Genomic DNA, 24,230 nt, shown 5'->3' with positions numbered 1-24,230 from the left:
TTTTTGGATATTTCTTTTAATTTTCTTTTGCCTATAATACTTCTTCAAGTAATTTCCCCCAGAAAGGTTAAATAGGTACTGTCTTAGCCTCACTTGTTAAAAAACAGAAGTCTTTGTCTTGCCCTCCTCTACAAATGATATTTTGGCTAGTTATACAATCCTTAGATCGTAGTCTTTTCCTCTAAGATTTATAAACATAGTTGCACTGTCCTGCTTCCCAGTATTGTAGGTGAGAAATTTCATGCCCCTATGATGTTCCTTCTTCTGTAAATAATCAGTTTTATATAAATATATAATAAATTTTATAAAAGTATAACACTTTCTCTTTACCATTAGCATACATGTGTTTTACCTATACATTTAGCATATAAGTATACATTTATACAAGCAAATATGTAATTTAAATAATTTATTCTACTCGGTTGTTGCTACAGACTTTCATTTTGATAACCTGAGGTTTTCTTCAAATGAGTTTTCTTCTATTATTTCTTTAAATATGATTTCTCCCACATCTATTCCTTTTGCTCCTATACCTACTCCTACTTTCTGCACATTAGGTTTTCTTTGTCTCTTGTGATTTCACTCCATTTCCTTGTTTTTGCTTAGTATTCTTCCCTTTGCTGTTTCAAATCATTATTTAGATTTTTGTCCCTGATCATTCTTATTCAAATCATTGATTTTATATATACATATGTGTGCATATATATATATGTGTGTGTATACATATATATGTATTTGAGACAGAGTCTTGCTCTGTTGCGTGGGCTAGAGTGCCATGGCATCAGCCTAGCTCACAGCAACCTCAAACTCCTGGGCTCACACTATCCTCCTGCCTCAGCCTCCAGAGCAGCTGGGACTATAGGCGTGCACCACTATGCCCCCTAATTTTTTCTATTTTTAGTAGAGATGGGGTCTCGCTCTTGCTCAGGCTGGTCTTTAACTCCTGACCTCAAGCTATCCTCCTGCCTTGGTCTCCCAGAGTGCTAAGATTACAGGCATGAGCCACCGTGCCTGGACATCTATTATATTTTTTTAAATGATGGTTTTTTTTGATTACTCCTTCAAAATATCTTTGATTCTTCATAAGAAGTCTTATTTCAATTTTTAAAATGTTCTTCTTTTTCTTTAAAAAAGATTTAATTGGAGCCAAATCTGTGGTAGAATGTGGTCTTTCTTCATAAAGCAATAAAATTTCCTGAATTACACGTGGGCTCTCAAGCCTATTTATATCAGATGGTATGGGTTCTCTAAGCATATTTAAATACTGGCATATCTGGAAAAATAGTGATGAAAAAGAGTGAGTAGTAAGTAGTTTCTTCATTAGGCAGACTGGTAAGTTTCTCTAGAGCACAATCATTAACTGGAGAAGGGTAGCTCCTTTCCAAGATCTAAGAGGTAGACAGGGCAAAAATACTCATCACTCCATTGCTTTTTTCTCTATTATTCCTTCAAACTTTTAGAAGTTGGGTTTGTTTTGCTTCTGTTAAAGTGGCAAATAGTCCTCCTTTTGGGTCATAATATGATGACTCCATAGGGAATTAGTATTGGTGCCACAGAGTGTTCACTCAGCTTTGTACTATCCTCACTAATGAGCTCCTGTCCCAGTATATTTGAATAGCAACCATGTATCTTACTTATGCTTTAAAGTTGGCATCTTCTAAACTAGCCTCATTTGCCTACACAAATTGAATCAGCTTCTTAATTTCACTGTCTTTGTCAGTGATATTATTATTTCCCTAATTGCTCAGTCTTGAAAACTTGAAGTTGTCTTAAACATCTCCTTCATTTCCCCTATCTAGTGAGCGAGACAAGTTTTGCTATTTATTTCAAAATTTATCACCATTCTTTCCTACCTATTCTTATTGTTATTCAGGGGAGCCCCAATCTTCTTTACTTCATTCACACAATAACTTAATAGCCTCCGAGTCAGTCTTTCCTACTTTCCTATGCGTACCCCAATTAGTTCCACTAAACCTATGAGATTACTTTCTCCAGCTCTCATGTTATCAAGTAATACATACTGGTATGTACCAAGTCATACACTCCTTCAGGCAAAAATCTTCAGAGTTTGCCCAATTTCTACTCCACCCAGAAAATCTTTGCTTTGTTTTCAAGGGCCTACTCTACTTTGTATCAGAGTTTTCCAGAGGGTGAACCATTCTGGGAAACCCCTTCATGAAATATAAAAAGTCTCAGTCTTGGCTGGGCATGGACTCATGCCTGTAATCCTAGCACTTGGGAGACTGAGGCAGAAAAATTGTTTGAGGACAGGAGTTTGAGACCAGCCTGGGCAACATATAAGACCCTGTCTCTACAAAAAATAAAAAAAAATTAGCCAGGTATGGTGGCATATGCCTATAGTTCTAGTTACTCAGGAGGCTGAAGCAGGAGGATTCTTAAGCCCAGGAGTTTAAGGTTGCAGTGAGATAGGATGATGTACTACACTGTAGCCTGGGCAACAGAGCGAGATTCTGTTTTTTTTTTTTTTTTTTTTTAAAAAAAAGTCCCAGTCTTTGGTAATGACAAACATTGGGGGGAAAGTGCAAATCCATATGGTAGTACAAAAAATATAGTTAAAAACAATACTGATTATAGTGTCTGATGGATATGGCATAGAGTATCCGTTTTCTGCAGTTGCTGTTTCTTCTCTGATCATTAATGTTAGCAACCATAGTTTGTGGTTCACAGTAATGGATCATCCATTATTGCATCACTTAGTCATGTGATGTAAGTGTGTAACAGAAGTGCATTGTAAATGAGAAAGTTAATCCATCTTTTACTTTCTCTGTGGATTAACTATTATGCTTTGTATCAAGATAGTGCTAGTTTAATTTTTAACATAGTGAATGTTATGACCATCCTTTCTAAGAGTTGAGATAATGAAAATGAAAATGATGACAACACCAATGCCAGCATGACCCAGACATCAACAGAAATGAAGGCTAAATAGAACACAAAACTGGTTTAGGGTGATAAAAAAATCAAAACAGAATATACTTCACACTCTGCAGAAAAGAATCTAGGGTTGGGCATGCTGAAGACAGAGATGTGAAAGCACATAGGGAGAATGAATCTCACAAGTTTGAGATGAGATGGGCAAGAATTTTTAAATCAGTCAAAGTTTTTTTTTCTGTCTCCCAAAATAACATCAATAATGGCAGCTGGTGAATTAGCTTGGGCATATCCTAAGAAACATATTATCATATGGTTTCCTTAATTATTTTACGAAACTGAGTGAAATTACATATCTTCACTCAGAGGTTCAACTAAAATGTCTTATGGATAAACAAAAAAGGAAATTTTGATAAGAGATCTGTTGGCCTCTTAAGTGCTGATTCTGTCAGCACTTAATAGCAATCAGGCTTTTTATAGTACTAATATATCAAGCGATGTGTCAAATGGCAACAAAAAATGCTCCCCCTACTCATTAGGTACTCTTATTTAAAGAACGGTGTTTTCCTGATTTCTATTAAGGTTTTAGTTAAGCCAAAGAAAACATATAAAAGACTGTTGATATCTTGTTCAAATACAAACTACACTTTTCTTTATACTTTTCTCAAATACAAACTAGACAAATTTACAAAATTGTAAATTTTAGCAGTTATCATTGTTTATAAACTTCATATCAATGAAAATGTAAAGATCTTACTGCTCAACGTCCTGCACACATTGTACATAGGACTTCTAGAAAGGGGTTTGATTTGCTTACCTGTGATACTGAGGTTTTCATAATGAAAGTTTTTTGTCACTTCTCAATGCAAAATTACTTAACGAGATTTTTTAAAAAGTTCTCCAGGTGATTCTCATATATAGGCACTTATGGGAACCACTGATCTCTGGGACTTTTATCTAGGTAGCTATTTTTTAAACAGTACCTTTGGCAGAGCAAATATTTTTAATTTTGATGAATTTGAATCAAACAATTCTGAGATAATTCTTTCTCCTGTGCTTCTTCCTATTTCTCCTTTGATGATTACTCTCCTTTCCTTGATTTCAGTATGTTTGAATGACAAAAGGCTCCATCTTGTTCTTTTTCACCATCTATAGTCTTCCCTTAAATACTCTAATCTAGTCCCATGTCCCATATATATTTATAACTCAAAAAATTTATGTCCCCTGCCTTGGCCTCTTCTCTGAGAACTCCAAACTTATGTATCTAACTGCCACCAAATATGTTCACTTAGATGTCTAATGTTAAAACTATCACAACCCAAAGAAGTTTGAGTTCTATTTTATTTCTTCTCATCTTCTCTAAGTTATAGTATCAGCATTTGCCCAACCTCAAGCCCAAACATTCATTTTTATTTCTTCTCTTCCCCTCAATTTACCCCCTAAAACTTCTCTGAACACTATCACCAAAACTACCATTTATACACAACGCAAACATAATACATCAAGTACTTTCTGCTGTTGGTAAGGAATCTTAAACTCATCTACTCACCTTCTTTGCTTCTAGCATCCTAATCTAAACTGCTATCATCTCTTGCCTAAGCCTCTTAATGTGTTTCCTGCTTCCATTCCTACACCTCCACAAACTATTCCATATAGTAGCTAAAGCAATCTTAAGTCTTAAATAATGTCACTCATTTGTTACTACTGACTTATAAAATCCAAACTCTTTATCATTGCAAGGGACACTATAAAAACATAAGGCCCCAGCTTAACTTTTAGACCTAATTTTATATATCTACTCTCCCCTGATTCATTATGTTCCAGTCATACTAGATTTCTATTTGCTCAACATATCACATACACTCATGCCTCAGAGTGTATACTTTATCTAACTCTCCTCCCTGGAATGCTCTTCCTACATGGTCCTTGTCTGCCAGGCTCATTACTATCATTCATCTGTTCTTATTCTAGCTTCTTGAGGTAGATTCTTAGAATATTGACTTTCAATCTTTTTGCTTTTCTAATACATACATTTTAAGGTATCCCATTCCCTCTATAAACTGCTTTAGTTGCATGATAGAAGTGTGTTATGTCTAATCGGTATTCCCATTTAGTTCAAAATATTTTCTAATTTCCCTTGTGATTTTTTCATTGACCCATGGTGTATTTAGAAGTGTACTGTTTATTTTCCAAGCAGTTGGGAATTTGTACCTTAATTCTCCTGTTGTCAGAGAACACATTCTAAATTATTTCAGTTTTAAGAAGTTTATGGCCCCACATGTGGTCTATTTGAGTAAAATACCATTTTTACTTGTAAAGAATGCTGAGTGCAAGATTCTTTACACTTCATTAGATCAAATTTGATTTTGGTTTTGATTTGTTTGTGCTATCAATTACTGAGAAAGAAGTGTTAAAATCTACCACATGATTGTAAATTTGTCTATTTCTCCTTTCAGTTCTAATGATTTTTGCTTCACATATTCTGATGCTACTACTGGGTGCATACAGATTTAGTATTGGTATATCTACCTGATGTTTATCAATAGTAGAAGCTCTTTATTTCTAATAATGCTTCTTTACTTAAAATCCACTTTGTTTCTATGAGTATAAATATCTCAGCTTTAATATTTATGTACTGTTATCTTCTTCCATCTTGTGACTTTCAACCTTTTGTGCCATTATAATTTAAGGTGTATTTCTTGTAAGCAATACATAGTTGGGTTTTGTTTTATTATATAGCCTGACAACCTTTGCTTTTTCTTTGAACATTTAGTCCATTTGATTTAATAAATTACTTGTATTTTTAGAATTACATTTAATATTTTAATCTTTGGATTATTCAAGTATATTCCACTATAACACTTTTCCCCTCACTTAGTCCATAGATTTAAATTCTTATCCTTTTCATGGTTATATTAGAGATTCTAACTTGTTTTCTTGACTTATAACAGTCTAATATGAATAGTTACTTATATCACTTCTCCAGTAATGCTATAATCTTAGAACATTTGAATCCATTATTCATTTCCAGACTTTAGGGTTATTTGCTCATGTAATTTAATTATACATACATTTTAAACCCCAAAAGACATTATTATCATTAGTTTTGCATAGGCTAAATTCTGTCAATATCTTAATATTTCCCAACAGTTATCCTTCTGGTTGCTCTGCATTCCTTCCTACATGTCTGTGTTTAGGTTTGGTATCATTTTCCATTTGCTTGAAGAACTCAGCTTACTATTTCTTTCAATGTACATGCGTAAGTGACTAATTCTCTTGGTTTTTGTTTGTCTGAAATATGTTTATATTTCACTTTCCACTTTGAAGGATATTTAAATTGGGTATAGAATTCTACACTCACAATATTTTTCAGAGCTTTAATGATGTCATTCTACTCTCTTCTGGCTTCCATTATTTCTACTGAGAATTGAACAGCCAGTATTACTGTCAATTTTTCCTCGATTTGCTTTTAAGATGTTTCCCCTTATCTCTGAGGTTTATTATTTAATTGTGTAGTGTCCAGGTGTCATTTTCTTTTATTTGTCCCACTTGGAGTTCTTAGAAATTTATGGATTTGTGGTTTGAAACTTCCATCAGTGTTATAAAAATCTTAGCTATTATGTTTTCAACTAATGCTTTTGTCCCATTGTCCTCCTTATCTCCTTCAGAGACTCCACTTATACCTATATTGGATTGTTCTGAGAACCACTATCTCTTAAGCTATGTCCTCTCTCTCCCAATTCCTTTTTATCTCCGCTGCAATTTAAAAATTCACTGTTGACCTGTTATCCAGTTTATTAATCCTGTCTTCTGCTGTTAACCTATCATATAAATTTGTAACTTCAAATATTGTGTTCATCAGTACTAGAATTCTCACTTGATTCTTTTATAGAGATTCCAATTTTCTGGTGAAATGTTTAATATTTTCATCTATTTTGCCTTCATTTCCTCTACCCTTTTCAATATCTTAATCATAGCTATTTTAAAGTCCATGTTATCTAACTCCAATATTTGGACCAACTTTGAGTCAGTTTATATAATGTGCATTACTCTTTGTTTTGATCCTGTGTTCTTACCTTTTTGTGTGTGTAATAATTTTCAACTGGATGTCTCCCACTGTATGTAAAATAAAGCTAGGGATTCCAGATATTATTTCCCCTAGAGGTTTCAGCTAAGCCTTTGCCAGACAGATGCAGTGGGGGATAATCATTTTAATTCAATTAATAACTTACCAGTGTGGATGCCACTTTGTAGCCTCTAGTTCTCATAAAATAGCTATAAAGTCCATCTTGCTTTGAGAGACTTTCTGTTTATGTTTTTAATTTCCTAACCTGTGCAGCCACAGATATCCTGAAGGCACTACTAGATACATGCTTGATGCTCCCTCCCCTCAACATCAACCGAAAATCTGCTGGTTTTTCTGTATCCTGGTAGTGGCTCCATGAGTATAGAGCCAGTATTTTCAGATTTCTGCCTACAGATAATCAACAAATGCCCATGAGATAAAAATGCCTCTAGAAACCAGATTTCCTTTCAGATTCTTTGCTTCTACTGTTTTAGCCCCTCTTTAGTCTTGTTACTCCATAACTCTCCAATACCTTCAAAAAATGATCTTCCTAGTTGTTCTCAAATGGAATGCTAGAGTGTTGTAAACCACTCCATACCATCCAGAGGCAGAGCTAAAGCCTTTTATTTTAAAAAGATAGATTTGCATTGTGAATAAAAGATTTTCAAGAGTCAAAAATCAAGACTCAGAAGATAGAAAATTGAATATGTATTATAAAAAGCAACAGGAAAAAGAATCTAAAAAGACTCAGATTACTAGAATGTCAAGGAATCCAGTTGGAAAGTCACAGATCTACTTCATGTAAATCATGCAATTAGGCACAATATGTATGTATATAAATATATGTACCTACCTACGTACATATGTTAATTTGTGATTATCTTTCTTGAGGAGCTGAAAAGGCAAGGAATAGAAACTAAATTTTATTTTACTACATGCTAACATGTAGTTTTTAGTCATGTAAGGAAAACATTATTATAGTAGAAATCTGTTTTTTGTTTGCTTTTGCTACCCTTTTCTTCTTAGTGCTTCTGGTAAAAGAATATTTCAAATTTCTTTTATTAAACCTCCACTCACAACCTCACTTTAGGGACAGACCTACATTGTACTAAGGCAGTCAGTATATTTCATTCCATTGGGCACAGTAATTATTTAGAGATAAATAAATAAGGACATAACCCCTAGCAGTCCAATCCAAGACTCAACTCTAAGATTTCTTTTTTTTATTTTTGATGAATAACTTGTTCTTTCCTCCTAGATTTTACCTGGAAAGTAAGATAGCAGAAGCTTCTACCTCCACATAACCTGAAAATTAAGCCAATACATGGAGAAGAGCAAACAAACCCCAGAACAGAACAAAATTTTGGGTCCTCAGCAAGACTTCCCTAAAGTTAAAAGAGAAAAGAGTTGTTACACACAAAATGGATGAATCTCAAAATCATCATGCTCAAAGAAGCCAGATACAAAAAGTACTCTTTTCTTATATTATATGATTCCATTTATATAGCATTCTAGAAAATACAAATGAATGTATAGTGATAAAAAGCAGATCAGTGGTTGCCTGCAACTGGAGTGGAAGCACAGACATTGGAAAGCTGTATAATCTTTTGATGGAGTGACAGAAATGCTCTGTATCTTCATTATGGTAGACACATATCTGTCAAAGTGCATTGGATTGTATACCTTAAATGGATGTAATTTATTGCCAATAAAGTTGACTTTAAAAAAGTAAAACAAAAAATAATCTCCACAAGTTAGCTCTACCCTTGGTCTTTTCAGTTATGTGAATCATACATTTCATTTCTGCTTGAGCAATTGGGGTGCGGTTTTTTGACCCTTGAAGCAAGCAAATAATTATCTGATACAATTACATTCAGTTTACAAAATTTACTACGGCAAGCAAATGTATTAAGACATTTTAGAAAGGCAGCCAATAATGGTTGAAACAAAAGTGTACAGGTACTTAATGACTCAGTTTTCTTTTAAAAAAAATATGATTCTCCAACAAAGCTGATTAACTCAAGTTTTATTTTTAATCTTTTCTAAGAGGAGAGTCCAACAATGTTTTTTATGCTGTTATACTGTTTAGCAGTTGTTACGTAATGTTTTTCCTAACCAATGATTAATATTTTTTCTGTTCATACTTATTTCTAATTGGATAAGAAATAACATATAATTCTCCAAGTAACATTTTCAAACATTTGCATAGTTTTAAGTCATATCTTTGGCTTTCTCTCCTCTTGGTTCAACTATCTTAATTTTTATCTCAAGTCTTATCTATGTATTTCTTTATTTATTTACAGTATCTTTTGGACTGTAACATTTTCCCATTTCCTCTTTAGATTTACATGGGAAAATTCATACTTTAGAGAAATATGAAATGTAAAACATTCATTACTTTATAATAAATACATTCCAAGCACAAGACTGATATCTTCGAGATTGAGAACACCTGCCATAGAGAACTAGGGTCTCATAAATAGGGAAGCTGAAAATGTGCTTAAGACAGATAAGACATATTAAATTTTTGTTAGAGAATTATAAATCTTATAAAACACAATAAAGTGAATATACATGAATTAGTATGAAACTTAGGTCACAGATACATAATACTGCCAAATAGGAATTGTCATCAGGACAAAGCTGACATACCCAGTGGAAATACTACCTCAGGTTTCATAACTGAGTTAAGCAATTTGAGGTTAAAGCAAATGTTGTACTAGTTAGCCCTAAGAGAATCTTTTCTCACCTTTACTTCATTATCCAGTAGTCACAGAAAAGAATGAAAATGGAAGACTTTAAAAAAATTATTCTTTTTCTCAATAGTTTCATCTGGCCAGAACAGTTCTTCTGGTCCATGTTAAACTATATATAATATTGTATTATTATAAATCCTTGTTTTAATATATTTTGGTCATTTGATATATAATTCATGCCACTTAAAATAAAGTTACTGTTTTTCCTATGTTTAAAAATCATTTTTATTGACTTTTCTTAAATGTTTTCATTTTTTAAAACTCAAGTGTAAGTTATTTTCATCAAGATTTTATTATCTTCTAAGCAATGCACATTATTATTATATGTAATTTCTTTAGATACTGTCTGTAGCTGAGCATGCTTCACCTAGATGAATACCGACACCAAAATTATTCTGTTTTTGAATGGAATAGTATTTTTCATAGCTTTTATGCAGTAATACTAGTTGAATTTATTTTTAAATATATCATAGGCATATTGTCACTTGCCTTGGTCTGGAAAAACTATAACTTGTATTTCAAATCCATTGAGAAACTGGGATTTAGGACACAGATTTATGTATAGCCATCATGGGGTATAAACCATATTATTAAGATACTATTTATATTAAAAACTAGTCAAATTGGCTGGGCATGGTGGTTTATGCCTGTAATTCTAGCACTTTGGGAGGCCAAGATGGGAGAATTGCCTGAGGCCAGGAGTTTGAGACCAGCCTGGGCAACATAGACCCCATCTCTACAAACTTAGGCGGGTGGGTGGTGTGCACCTATAGTCCTAGCTGCTTGGGAGACTGAGGTAGAAGAATGGCTTGAGCACAGGAGGTTGAGGTTGCAGTGAGCTATAACTGCGCCACTGTACTCCAGCCTGGGCAATATAGCGAGACCCTGTCTCATAAAAAGAAAAACAAAAAGCTAGTAAAGTCATTTATTAATGTTGTTTAATACCTAATATGGTGACTTGTATTAACTAAGCACTTAATTCTGCATTTGACTCAGTGATTTCTCTGTGATTTACTATATTAACAACTGTCTAAACAACTATCTAGAGAATTAACAACTATCTAAAGAAAATAAGACCTAGAATAGAGGTTCTTAACCTGGGGCTCATCCATGAACTTGGGAGAGGAATAAACCATATGCAAATTTCTGTGTATGTATGTTTTTCTTGGGAGAAGACTCAAAATTTGCATTGGCTTCCTCAAAGGGTTTCAAATACAGATTTTTTTTTTTTTTTTAAAAAACAGTTATGTGGAGAAATAAATATCAATCTTTTGTCAAAAGATAGAATTATTCCTTTTACATATCAACCAGGCTTGACATTAAGTATAATCTCATGGAAACATTCTGCTGCTGTAATTAAGAATTTGAATGTAGAAAGAATGTCTCACAGAATATATGACATATGGCTATGTCTACTGTACTAAAGAATTAAGAGGTTTGAAAATAAATACTGAAAAAAATAAATCAGAAAACAGCCTCGATTTTATTAAAATGTCATATCTGGAAACTTCTTAAACTGAGAATAATAAAGTTTATATGTTAGTATCATTTGAATGTCATAAAATAAAAAATGTACATGATTATTTAAGAAGCGCACATCTATAAATTGGAAACACTGACCAGCTAAGAAACAATAGGTAAGTTGAAATATCAACCTATTTCCATACCACTAAAGAAGATATAAATAAACCTAAAGGGAAAATTACATTTGTAGATTTATAAAAATGTTGTTAAAAAATCATCCCTATAAAGCAAAAAATATAAAAAGGTTTGAGAAATTCCTAATAGAGGAAAAAAAATTAACAAAATAATATACATGTTAGGCCACATTTGGTTCATGCAATTTTCTTCCATTTCTCTCCAGAAAGGTATATGAATTTTCATTTTCATTTTTTCACAAATTTCTTTCATTATGAAAGAAAAAAATACATTTGTGCAGTGAAAAAAAAAATGTTTTTCAGTAGCTTTTTCTAGCCAGTGAACAAAAGGCAAAAATTAATGAGAAGATATCCAAAATAATAAGTGTTTATGTTATAGTATAATATATAGATTGTGTAAGTCATGCATTACCTTATGTACATTTATAAGCATATGTAGGGATAAAATGTATAAAATAAGAGAAGGGAACTAAATACTTGCAACAGAAAATAAAAGTATAAAGTTTAGTTCTTTTCCTGTACTATAAAAAACTCAGCCATCATAAAGGCCTATGCCATTCTTAGGCCACTTTCAGGCAGATTCTGAAAAGCTGGAAAGTAAACACAGGTGTTTTAAAACTAGAGCTGCTGTCACGGACAACCACAAACACCCTTAACTCTGATGTGGCAACGCCTCTTTCCCGCCCTCTGTTTTTTAAAGCAGTGCCTGAAAAGAAAATGTCAAATGTTTCACCTTTCAACACCTCAGAATAAGTAAGAGCTTAAAGTATTGTTTCGCAAATCTCTAGCAAATAGATCATTTTTTCACTGCTTTTCAATGTAGCCAATTAAATATTAATTGCATAAAATAAAAAGAATTTCTTAAAGAATTTCCACCACCCCAACCCTACACCTCCCCCTTGCAGCACACTTTATAGCAGTTTCTTTAGTTTCTAAAAGCAAAATCTTTCATTTGACCACATTTAGATTGTTTAACCTGTCATATAACTTTTATAGAAAATACTTGATTTTTTCCCTAGGAGGTTTAACACACAAGTCAGAAATGATAATAATTTTAGAAAAATTCAGAGCTTTAATTAAAATATGTAATTCTGTTTTAGAAAACTGAATATCAACCTAGCTCCTTAAATTGTATAAAACAGCCCTCAAAAAGTAGGGATAAAATTCATTAGGAATTGATGAGTTACTACCTAATTAATGAATATTAAAACTAAAGTAAAACGAAGCCTTTACATTTTACCAGAGACATCAAGAAACAAGTGCTATTAAGAGAATGGCTGAGTATCTATCAGTTCCCAAATTAATCTTGGAGGTTGTTTTGAGAGGTTTAGTTCTACCCTTACAATTCCACAAGTAATTCCTTTGTGCAATTCATATAAGAACTGCTGTATGAAATCACACTTGCATATTTGATTATTCATAATAAAATAATAGTAGTTTCTCAGTGCCTAAGCTTTTAACAAAGAGAGACATCAGCCTTTTTAAATAAAAATAAAATTAATCAATAGGAATAAAAATAAGACTGAAGAACAGTTTTATATTAGTATTTACTTCTTCAAAAATTTCCTCAGATATTTTATAATTTTCTTTTATATTACCTTTTTTAAAAATGTGAAGAACTAATATCAGAGGTACACGATACTTGGCTAAGGGGCAATCAACTGTAAATAAGAGAAAAGCAAACTTTCAATATCTTGTTCAGATCCACCCATGCATTGCTTCATCTCACATGTGAAAGGCATTATATAGCATTAAGAGACAAAATAATAATGTTAAGTTGTGACACAAACCAACAAATTGAAGAAATTTAAAATTAAATTTGACAGTTCTTAACTGAGTTCATCGTACTTTGGTGTTATAACATACACATGATACCTATGGGCACAAAGGAGCAAGGAAAGGGCAGTGTGTCAGGCTTAGAAGTTAATTTCCTTGCTTTTGTTGGTTTATATTACCACCTAATATTATGTAAACAATCTGTTTCTAGACAATTTATTTTTTCCTCTGTCATGATGAGCTGAGTTCATTTGTACGTTAAATATCTTTCAGCATATGAAAATCCAGTTTAACAGTGACAGCGGCAAAAGCCCATAAAGGAATACCATTTAAAAATCAAATTTATAAAAATACAAGATATACAAGATTTGCTTAATTAGAAAGAATGCTATCACTTATATTAATATTTTAAAACCTCTAAAAGGCGAAGATAACTAATGCAAAAGAATTTATTAAAACAAATGTTTTATCTTGGCATATGCAGGATTTATTAGTAATTCTTTCTTGGTCTTTCTAAAAATAAAGTACTTACTTGAAAACTTACGGATCTAGATAAAAATCAACATAAGTGACTAAAACAAGTTGGATTCCAGAAACTATTAGAATAATAAGTGAATTTTTTAAAGAGGCACCTCATAGTTAAAAGCTGACCATAATATTATGGAGCAAAAATACAATGGCCAAATGTACCTTTTTGGATCACTGTGATCATGACTTAATTTCATTATCCTCTTGTCCTAGTAAAAATAGTCATTCTAGTATGTAAAATGAGTAACTCATGTAATAAAATTCAATTAAAAATTGTCACTTTTAGTAAGAAGGAAAGAAATGCTGACATATCTTGGGAGTAAAATGCACAAAAATAATTCTGTACTTAAAACAGCAAGAATCAAAAGGAAGTAAAGATTTAACTAAATAGAAATCACAAACAATACAGGAAACAATATACTGGATTATACTCTAAACACTTCCTCACAATATATATGATTATACTGTATGATTCTGTCCAATTATTAAGGAAATAGAAATAAAAGATAATATAAAAACCATTCACATACAATTATGGTTGTACAAGATTCAAAGTTAACATTTTCCAAAGAAAAGGCTGTAAGTTATCAAAACTCCCAGAGGCCAATATTATCTGAAAACTCACAGAATTTTTTCAAGGCTGTAAAATATATTCATATGAATACAAAAGAATAAAAATATTGGCAATATATTTTTTTGTACTGAATTTTAAATACTAAGCAATAAATTATAGGACCTATAAAATGTGTCTATGAGTCACTAGGCAAGAGTGATTTTTCCAAGATGCCTTTTTTTGTTTCAGTTAAAATTAAAATCCATGCTGTCTAATCCTTGGAGTCAATTTGTAATTAAGGGGATTTGATGAGAGACCAGGCACTGAATTAATGATAAAATTTAATATCTGTTTTAATGCATCAACATAACAGAAAAACTAACCAACAGTGAACAACACAATAGAGTCATTTTGTTATAGAGGGCATAATATATCTACGTCAATTTGTGAATGTTATTTTTTTTAAATAAGTGTACTTGCTAAAGTTCTGCAGATGCACTGCTAAAAACAGTATGTCTGAAAATCAACACTCATGTCAAAAATACTACTAGAATAAGGATTCATTTGGTACTGCAAACTACATTGGTATTTTCAGTTACTTTACTAAGAATTTTATGTAATCTCTAATGAAGGACTCAACTACTTTCCATTATCATGTCTCAAGTCAGAAACGCTTTCATTTAGTAGCTGAAGTTAATCGTATTTGACAATCATAAGTTTCTTTTCTTAAAAATATATTCTTAGTTTAGAAAGAACAAGTAATTTTTAAAGATCCATCAAATTAAATTTCACAGTATTTTAAACAACCATCTACACTTCTTGTAGCATTACTATACTTCAGTTCATAAGAACTGAATACATCACTTAATACAAATTACTTTAGGGTATAACTTTATGCAGAATTTGGTTACTGGAACCTGCTAAAACTGAAAGAGAAAAATTTCACGTAACTAGTATTCTCCATGTAACCTCATCCAACTTACTGCTAAAATAACAAGAAAACACTAAAAAGACATAAAACTAATAATGCCACCAAAATACTGACATTAGCCTAACATAAAAGTCAAGTTGAATATTAAACAGAACTAAAATTAAAAAAACACCACTGGTATCATTTGAAGAACAAAAAACCCCATAGCTCTAAAAGAAGGTGGAGGAAATACTTTGTCCCTCTTTTATTTTCCAGACACAGTCTATGTTGGGCAAGCTTTCAAATTTAGAATAAGATATTCCAATTCAGTAGGCTTTGGGTCAGGCCCAGATTTATTACTGTGAAAATATTCTTTTGAGGATTTGAATACATGCCTCTATGAAGAACCATTAACCTATATTCATTACCTAACAACCAATCAACTGGACTTCTGCTAGGTATTGTTTTTAAAGGTATCCAGGGATCATTCCCCAAAATATATCATGGACACCTGCTCTTCTGCATCTTCTTGGCCATTAATACCAAAAGTCGATAGGAGAAGATGATGGGGTGAGAGCAGAGGGTTAGGAGAAGGCAAGTGATATGGGCAGAGCCAGAAAAGGCCTGGAAAGAAGGCCTGGCACTGACAGTCTCATATATTCCACTTATTTTTCACTTTAATGCTCTTCTTATTAAAACAATTTCACTCTACTCCCCAAATTCCTCTACAGTTTGACCACAGACAAGAGTACTATGACAAAACTGAAGACAGGATGAATAAATATTAGCTGGGCAAAGGGAGTAGGGCAATAAGCAATACAGGGCATTTCAGTCAGAGTATATACCAGGTCCAAAGACCAGGTGATACAAAGACTGGAAAAGGGTTCCAGGATCTATCCAAAGTCAATTCACACAATGATAAATATGCCTCGTGTGCCTAAAATTCAGTCTCATACTGAAAATTTAGGTCTTCCATCAAATATTCATTTAAAAAAGTTTTTGGCAAAGTACAAAACAGCTCCTGTAGGAAATCTTGCAATGTGATTTTATATTTTTATCATTATTTTTCAAAATAAAATATCAAATTCCTGCTGGGTGTAGTGGCTTAAACCTGTAATCTTAGCACTTTAGGAGGGTGAGGAGGAAGACTGCTTAGAAGTCAGGAGTTCGAGACCAGCAACAGTGAGACCCCATTTCTACAAAAAATTTAAAAATTTGCTGGGCATGGTGGTGCATGCCTATAGTCCTAACTGCTGGAGAGGCTGAGGCAGATGGATCACTAGAGCCGGGAGTTTATAGTGAGCTATGATGACACCACTGTACTCTAGCCCAAGCAACAGAGCAAGACTCAGTCTCAAAAAAGAAGGAAAAAAAAAAACAAAAACACATTCCTAAAATAATACTATGAATCTCAAGTTTAGAAAAACATTATTAGTAATCAATGTTAAAAGCAATTAAATACAAGTATCGTAAATACTACATTTGTGGTTTGCCATTGATAATCGCTACAGAAATTTCCCATAAAAATTCAGTATTCCTTTCATGGCAGAGGTTATAGTTTCACAATTGTCTCATCTACACTCATCAGACTTGATTAACTATTACTATGTGAGCTACAATGATTTGGCTATTCCTGGTGCTGTGTATAACCATAATGGGAATACGGAACTGTTACATCGCAATTTGTTATTTTTTGAGATGGGCTCTCCCTATGTTGCCCAAGCTGGCCTGGAACTCTTGGGCTTTAAGCCCTCCTACAACCTCAGCCTCCGGAGTATCCAGACTACAGAAGCACGCCATGCGCCTGGCTCATGTTACCTTTTTACTAGTTATATCCTGCTCCCCAACCTAACCCCTAGCAACCACTCATTTGTTCTCCATCACTATAATTTTGTCACTTTGGGACTGTTATATAAAAATGGAATCATATGGATTTAACCCTTTGAGAATGGCTTTTTGATTCAACATAATGCCCTGGAGACCCATCTGAGTCATGCATGTATTGTTTGTCCCCCTTATTGCTGAGTAATATTCTGTTGTCTGGAGGTTTATCCACTGATCCACCGAAGGATATCTGGCTTCTATCTAGTTTTGGTGAATTACAAATAAAGCTGCTATGAACATTTGTGTACATGATTTGTGTGGACATAAAGTTTAATTTCTCTGAGATAAAGATCCAGGAGTTCAATAGCTGGGTTGTATGGTAAGTGTAAGTTTAACTTTGTAAGAAATTATCATCCCAGCAAAGGAATGGGACAAGAAAATGAAAAATATTAAAATATAAAAAGAAAATAATTTTTTTAATTAAAAAAAAGTAAAAAAAAAAAAAGAAATTATCAAGCAGTTTTCTAGAGTGGGTGCACTGTTTTACATTTCTACCAGCAATGTATTAGAGATTAAGTTTCTCTACATCCTATCAACGTTTGGTATTATCAGTATTTTCTATATAGTAAGTTAATAGGTCTGATATGGTATCTAATTATGGCTTTAATAAACATGTACATTCTTAAAAATAAATTTAATTTTAAAAAGTTTTTAAAATAATAATATTAAAGTTTAAAATTTCTGGGTACTTTTCTCAAATATTCTGCTTCAGTAATCCTGGAATTGAGTCCAGGAATCTGAATTTCTATATTCATACTGTTATTCAGGTATTCTGCTTCTGGATAATCTATCCTTAAGAAATGTACTGCCTTAAAAAATTTCTCTCTCATGTATCCTTTCTCAGGAAGGTATTAGAGAATATGTTCCATCAGAAAGAAAGAGTAAATCAAAAAAAGAAAAAAATGGAATCAAGGAAATATGGGATCCAATATAGCAGAAACCAAAGGAATCCACAAAATGACATTGAAGATAGATTCCAGAACCAGTATGTATAGCAGTCTTATACAGCAATCAGTCCAGATTTTCTTCAAAAACGGTAATAATTTGGCTGGGCGCGGTGGCTCACGCCTATAATCCTAGCATTCTGGGAGGCCAAGGCAGGTGGATTGTTTGAGCTCAGGAGTTCGAGATCAGCCTGAGTAAGAGCGAGACCCCGTCTCTACTAAAAATAGAAAGAAATTACCTAGACAACTAAAAATATATATAGAAAAAATCAGCTGGGCATGGTGGCGCATGCCTGTAGTCCCAGCTACTTGGGAGGCTGAGGCAGAAGGATCGCTTGAGCCCAGGAGTTTGAGGTTGCTATGAGCTAGGCTGACGCCATGGCACTCTAGCCTGGGCAAGAGTCTCACTCACTAGACAGAGTGAGACTCTGTCTAGAAAAAAAAAAAAAAATGATTTCAGGTCACCTGATGTACCTGCATACATTAACAGGAGAGAATACATGGATGTATTAGTAATAGATACACAGTACACAAGCAAACTAAAAGTCCAAACTAGAATATTGAAAAATAAAGGAAATCTGGTTTTTCAAGAATTGTGAAAAGTCTGAGATTTTTATTTTTACCCTAGTTGCAAACTCAAAATTTAGCCAGCTACAGCTTCATTCATGCTGGCATAAGATACAAGAATCCTGGGTCACAGATAAAGGACTTTATTTACTCAGGTACAGCAAACAGCATATGTGTTATGCACTGGTTCCCTTGGCTCCCCACTTCCCATGGGGGTAACGCAGCAGGGCTCAGGTGCATACTGCACACACAGTGGGTTTGCATCACATCTGAAGAACTCTAAGTTCAGGGAACCCAAAGCTTTTATAAAACGATGCATGCAAACCTGCCCAACCTTTGCCTCAGAGGAAGACATTATTTTTATTATACTGGACAGTAAACACCCCCTCTTTTAAAGGGAGACACTATCTCTACCTTCCAAGGCTATTTGCTAAACAAATATCTTATAAAACATAGTTTGGCACAAAGGCCACTAGTGCCTCTACGAGACATGTAGAAATACACACACACACACACACACACACACACACAAAATGGGAAAACTGTATCCCAACATAGGTAATTTAGACGGTCACAACCAGCATTAGTTTTTAAAAAATTAGAGTATAATAAAAAGTGTCTAAGTATATATATGCCATGAGAATATGTATCCTTCCCTCACATTTTTGCTTTAGTTTTATATTTATGTGTTTATACATTAACTAGATCATGATATAACATGTAATTCCTGCTGAGATATCTGAAAAATATTTTACTATATGGTCATCTATGAATATTTACTTAGAACAGTGTAAATACTGAACAATGAACTAATGAAAAGGTGATAAAACTAAATCTTCATCTTCACAGTAGGAAGGCAATAAATAACTAAAAATGAAAAATCAAGAGATAATATAAGCTTTTCATTTAGACATATAATGAGGATACAGAATAAAGAACTAAGCAAGTTGAAAGTGATTTTTTTTTTCCTATGATGCAGAAATTAGGAAAGGTAGATGAGGAAGTAGACTGATAATTTTTTATTACAACCCTTATAGAACCATTTGAATTTTAAAAATATGTGCTTTATTAAAAACAAAAATTTAAAAAACATTTTTGCTTGCTAAATATGGTTAAATATTTACACACAAAATATTTTTCAGAGCAGTATTCATAAGAGTGCAAAACTGTTAGCAACCTAAATATTTAACTTGAAAGAAAGTTAAAATTATGGTTCATTTATACATTGTAAATTATGTAGAATTTCAAGGGTATATTTATAAAGAGTATTTAAGTCTACTGAATAATGCTTATGAAGTATTAACCAGGGAAAGTAGGATACTAAATTGCATGTGTGGTATTAATTCAATCAATAGATATTTATTTAATGGATACTATGAGCCAGGCACTTTTGTAGGAGATATAGTCAGGGCTAGTTTTTAGCTGGTATGTACAAGTACAGCGATTCAAATTTTTTGACAGCTGGCATCTGTTCTGACTGGTTAGTAGACCAATCTTGGACTTTCTGAATGTCAAGTATTTTTAATACCATCAGTAGATACAGAAAGTGTACAAGAAACAAAAATCTCTGACTTCATGGAGCTTTCACTCCTACCAAGAAAATAGATTAAAATATAATAAATAAATTAATAAAATATATACTTTGTAAGATGACGACAAGTACTTCAGAGATAAATCAGAGAAGGGGACAGAGAAAATGCTGATAGGGGTAAGGGTTGAAATATATAACAGGTTAGTTAGGGAACCCTCACTGGGCAGGCAGCATTTGAATAGACTTGAAGAAGATAAAAAATTGAGTTGTGTGAATATTTGGGGGAAGAATGTTCCTTGGAAGTAGGAACAGGAAGCACAAGGCCCTGAGACACAAGCTTGCCTGGTGTTGGAGGAGCGGCAAGAGGGTAGTACATCTAAAGCAAAGTATTATATAAGGGGAGTGTCAGATCAAGACATCTTGTAGGTTTATCCTCTGAGTGAAATGGTGGGCCACAGTTAGATTCTTAGCAGAGGAATAATGTAATCTAACTTACATTTTAATGAGATCATTCTGAAAGCTGTGCTGAGACTAGAGAACAGCAAGGACAGAAACAGGAGACCATTAGGAGGCCTCTGTAATAATTTAAGCAAGAGGTGATAGAGGCTTGGAAGACAGTAGTAGCAGAAAAAGTGGTGAGAAGTGGTTAAATTCTTGATATGTACTAAAAGTAGAAGCCAAGAAAATTTGTTTACAGATAGGATGTGGAATGTGAGGGAAAGAGAGGAGTCAAGGCCAACTTCAAGGATTTTAGCCAAAGCCAATGGTAAGATAAAAGGTTCTTTTCAGGTAGTCTGCATAATGAACAAATTGGGGAGTTAGAGCAGGAGAGTCTCGGTTGCCAGGGGATAAGGAGTTGGGAAGGATGAATAGGAAGAACATACAGGATTTCTTTGGGTAGTAAAACAGTTTTGCATCCTATAATGACTACATGACATTACACACTTATCTAAACCCACTGAAAGTACAACACCACGTGAACCCCAAAGTAAACTATGGACTTTTGGTTATAATGATGTGTCAATGTAGGTTCATTGACTATAACACATGTGCTGTTCTGGTGCAAGATGTTGACAGTAGGGGAGGCTGTGTGTTTGTGTAGTGGCAGCAGGTATATGGGAATTCTCTGTACCTTCTGCTCAATTTTTATGTAAACCTAAAACTGCTCTAAAAAGCAAAGTCTACTTTAAAAAAAAAAAAAAGAAATAATTAGTTACATAATCCATGGAAATATTTATACTTTAGAATTAGGCAGAAAAAGAGGCACCAGCAATCAAGACTGAGGAAGAAAATCAAATAGAAAAGTGGTAAGAATAAAGCAATAAAAAACCGTAAGTGTTTCAAGACAGAGGAAACCAGTAAGATTGAAATGTGTTACTCTTAGGTTGATAGGGATGTTGAGTACAATAATGAATAGTATCACAGGTTTAATAACCAACAGAGGCCACTTATCTAAGAAAGATTTGCTTTCACTGGAATTACACTGGAAAACTCCAATTGTAGGAGGCTAACAATATGTGAGAAAGAGAGTAAATTAATGAATGAAAAAGGAAAGAAAAGCAGTGTATATGAAATTTCTTATCAAGTTTGATGTCTGCATATTTATGGCTAATCTAAACTTATTTAAAATAAATTAAATGTCTAAAAACGTGTTCTTGAAGAAACCAATTTCTTAACATAAGTGGATAAAATTTATTTTAAATGAGAAAATAAAATGTGTTTTTTTTTAAAAGTAACTCTCAGGGTATATACTAGTATCAGTGTAATTCAGTCCCTTAACCTATTGGTACCACTGTATTTTACTTGTTATTAGGGGAAACTGAAAACATAAAAAAGCAGGAGAAACAGTGCCATGTCTAGCAAATTTAGCTAGTGTAATTCCATGTGACTCCAAAAAGAATACTTATAAATTATGATCAAAAATCTATTCTTATGCTGTACCATAAAAATAATTTAGAAAGCATTTTCTGGTTATTAGAATAAACAAAGACATTATTATTTGAATGACACTAGATTATTCAAAAGTATTACTGTGTATGGTAACTGATTTTGCCATAATCATCACTTTGGAAAGTTGTATGTAATGTATGACCATTAACTTTGATTTTTTTCCCCCAAACATATCTCTAGAACTTTCATTTAGGAATTTCAGTGTAATTCAAAGAAATAAAATACGAACTTTTCAGTTCTCGTCCTATTCAAGTTTACCTTTATTAGTGATATTAATAATTGTACTATTTATAATAAAATGGTAGAAATATTGGCATACTGAAAGCTTCTGGAGACAGTGACCCTTTAAAAAATTTGTTTCTAATGTTCATTTAGATACTAAATATTAAATCAGTTAACAAACAAAAAATGATACTTAAAAATGAGTTGTAAAAGATAAGCATACTGCTCAGAAAGAAGACAAACTGTTTCCTAACCATATAGCTTGGTAATAAACTTATTATCCATCACTTATATGGCAATTTACAAATTGATTGAGTTGATGAGAGAGTTTTAAAAAATTAATTCTTCCTCCTATCCTCACTCTACCAAGAATTTAAGCAGGCTTAGATAATGGATACAGTTACGAAGGATTAAAAGACAATAGAAAAATCTGAGACTTTTGCAAAAAAATATGAGCAACTAGAGAAGATTTTAATATATTCATCAGGATTAAAAATGTAGTTATATTTACATATTATTTTAAATTAGATAGTCTACAGAGATTTCTATTTTATGGGGGTTTGGTCTTTGTTTTGAACTTCCACATCTCTTCTGGTCTACTTATTTCCTTCTACTTTTAATAGAAATGTTCATCTATTTCTCTCCATAAATAGTAGCTGCTATTTAATTAAATTTAACGGAAACACACAACCAGAAATGCCAGAATAAAGACCATGAATTTTTATTTCAGATCCCATTTTATTTATCTATTTGTTTGTTTGTAGAGACAGGGTTTGTTTGTTTGTGTTTAGAGACAAGGTCTTGCTATGTTGCCCAGGGTGGCCTCGAACCTCTGGCATCAAAGCAATCCTCCGATCTTGGCCTCCCAAAGTGCTGAGATTACAGGCATGAACCACGGCACTCAGCCTCAGATCCCATTTTAAATGGAAATAGCCATATCACATCGAGCACATGAAATCTGTCCCCTAACACCGATAATAAGTTAGCACACATTATGGACGATGCCTTTCAAACAATGTTGTTTTCTATTTTGCAAGTATATATTTTAAAAATGATTATACTTTATCTTTATAAAATACTAAATTCCTTGGAGGTAATTAACAATAATCACAGCAATCTATAATTTGTCCCTTTCTCAGTTATTGTTCTGCTGTATCCATCTATGAATTCGATAGAAAAAAGAGAGAGCACATTAAACAATAATAACAAAGCTATTATAAGCCCACAACTAAGAATTTCAAAATGAAGCTACATAAATTTTGTGGAAAAATCTGACTTCTACAAAATTTTATACTTCTTGGATACATTAAAAGTATTTTCCACATTAAAATGTTACAATTTTCCTCAATTTTGGTAGATGATTCTGGCTTAGTAAGTTATACTGCTAAAGCTTTAATATTACTCTGTAATCTGCAGAAAAAAATGAATTTAAGACAACAAAGTACAATACAATCTTCTTGGTATCTTTCCTTACTACACAATAAAAACAATGATGAATCTTTTTTGTTTCCCATGGATTTTCTTTTTTCAATCTGTTAATGAGAATGCAAGCACCTTGAAGGTAGAGACCACTACTGTGTCACTGTACTAGGAACTGGGACAAAGACAGAGTAGAGTGGGAAATCACAAGGATCTTAAGAAAAGATATAATCAGTAGAATTGAAATAATGTCCTTTTTCATGATTGCTGGATCTCTATTCCATGACATTCCTTGTCATGAAATGTACACTTAACTCATTTCAAGTTACAGTTAAATTTATTATCTTTCTTTCTCTTTTGTTGTAACATTCTAAGTACTCCTTCAATTACCAAACATATCCACATATTCTTCAAGAAGTGTCAGTTCTGTGGGTGACTAAAACTACAAGTCATTTAAAAAAATTATTATAATAAATATTGATGCAAAGCAAAGGCCCATGATTTAATTTTTTCTTTTACTATGGTTACTTTTTATTAACTACAAAAGGTAATAATATAAAAACAGAATAAACAT

At 32.9% G+C, this 24,230-nt stretch overlaps 1 protein-coding gene across 3 annotated transcripts in view; it reads right to left on the bottom strand.

Moving 5' to 3' along the window:
* Positions 1–24,230, bottom strand: part of MIPOL1 (mirror-image polydactyly 1) — a 210,997-nt gene that overhangs the window by 112,600 nt on the left and 74,167 nt on the right. The window lies entirely within an intron of this gene.

Source organism: Eulemur rufifrons, chromosome 2 (assembly GCF_041146395.1).
Source record: "Eulemur rufifrons isolate Redbay chromosome 2, OSU_ERuf_1, whole genome shotgun sequence".
NCBI classification, from domain to species: Eukaryota; Metazoa; Chordata; class Mammalia; order Primates; family Lemuridae; genus Eulemur; species Eulemur rufifrons.
The sequence above is the reverse complement of the archived record's forward strand: the minus strand, read 5'-3'. Positions and strand labels throughout refer to the sequence as shown.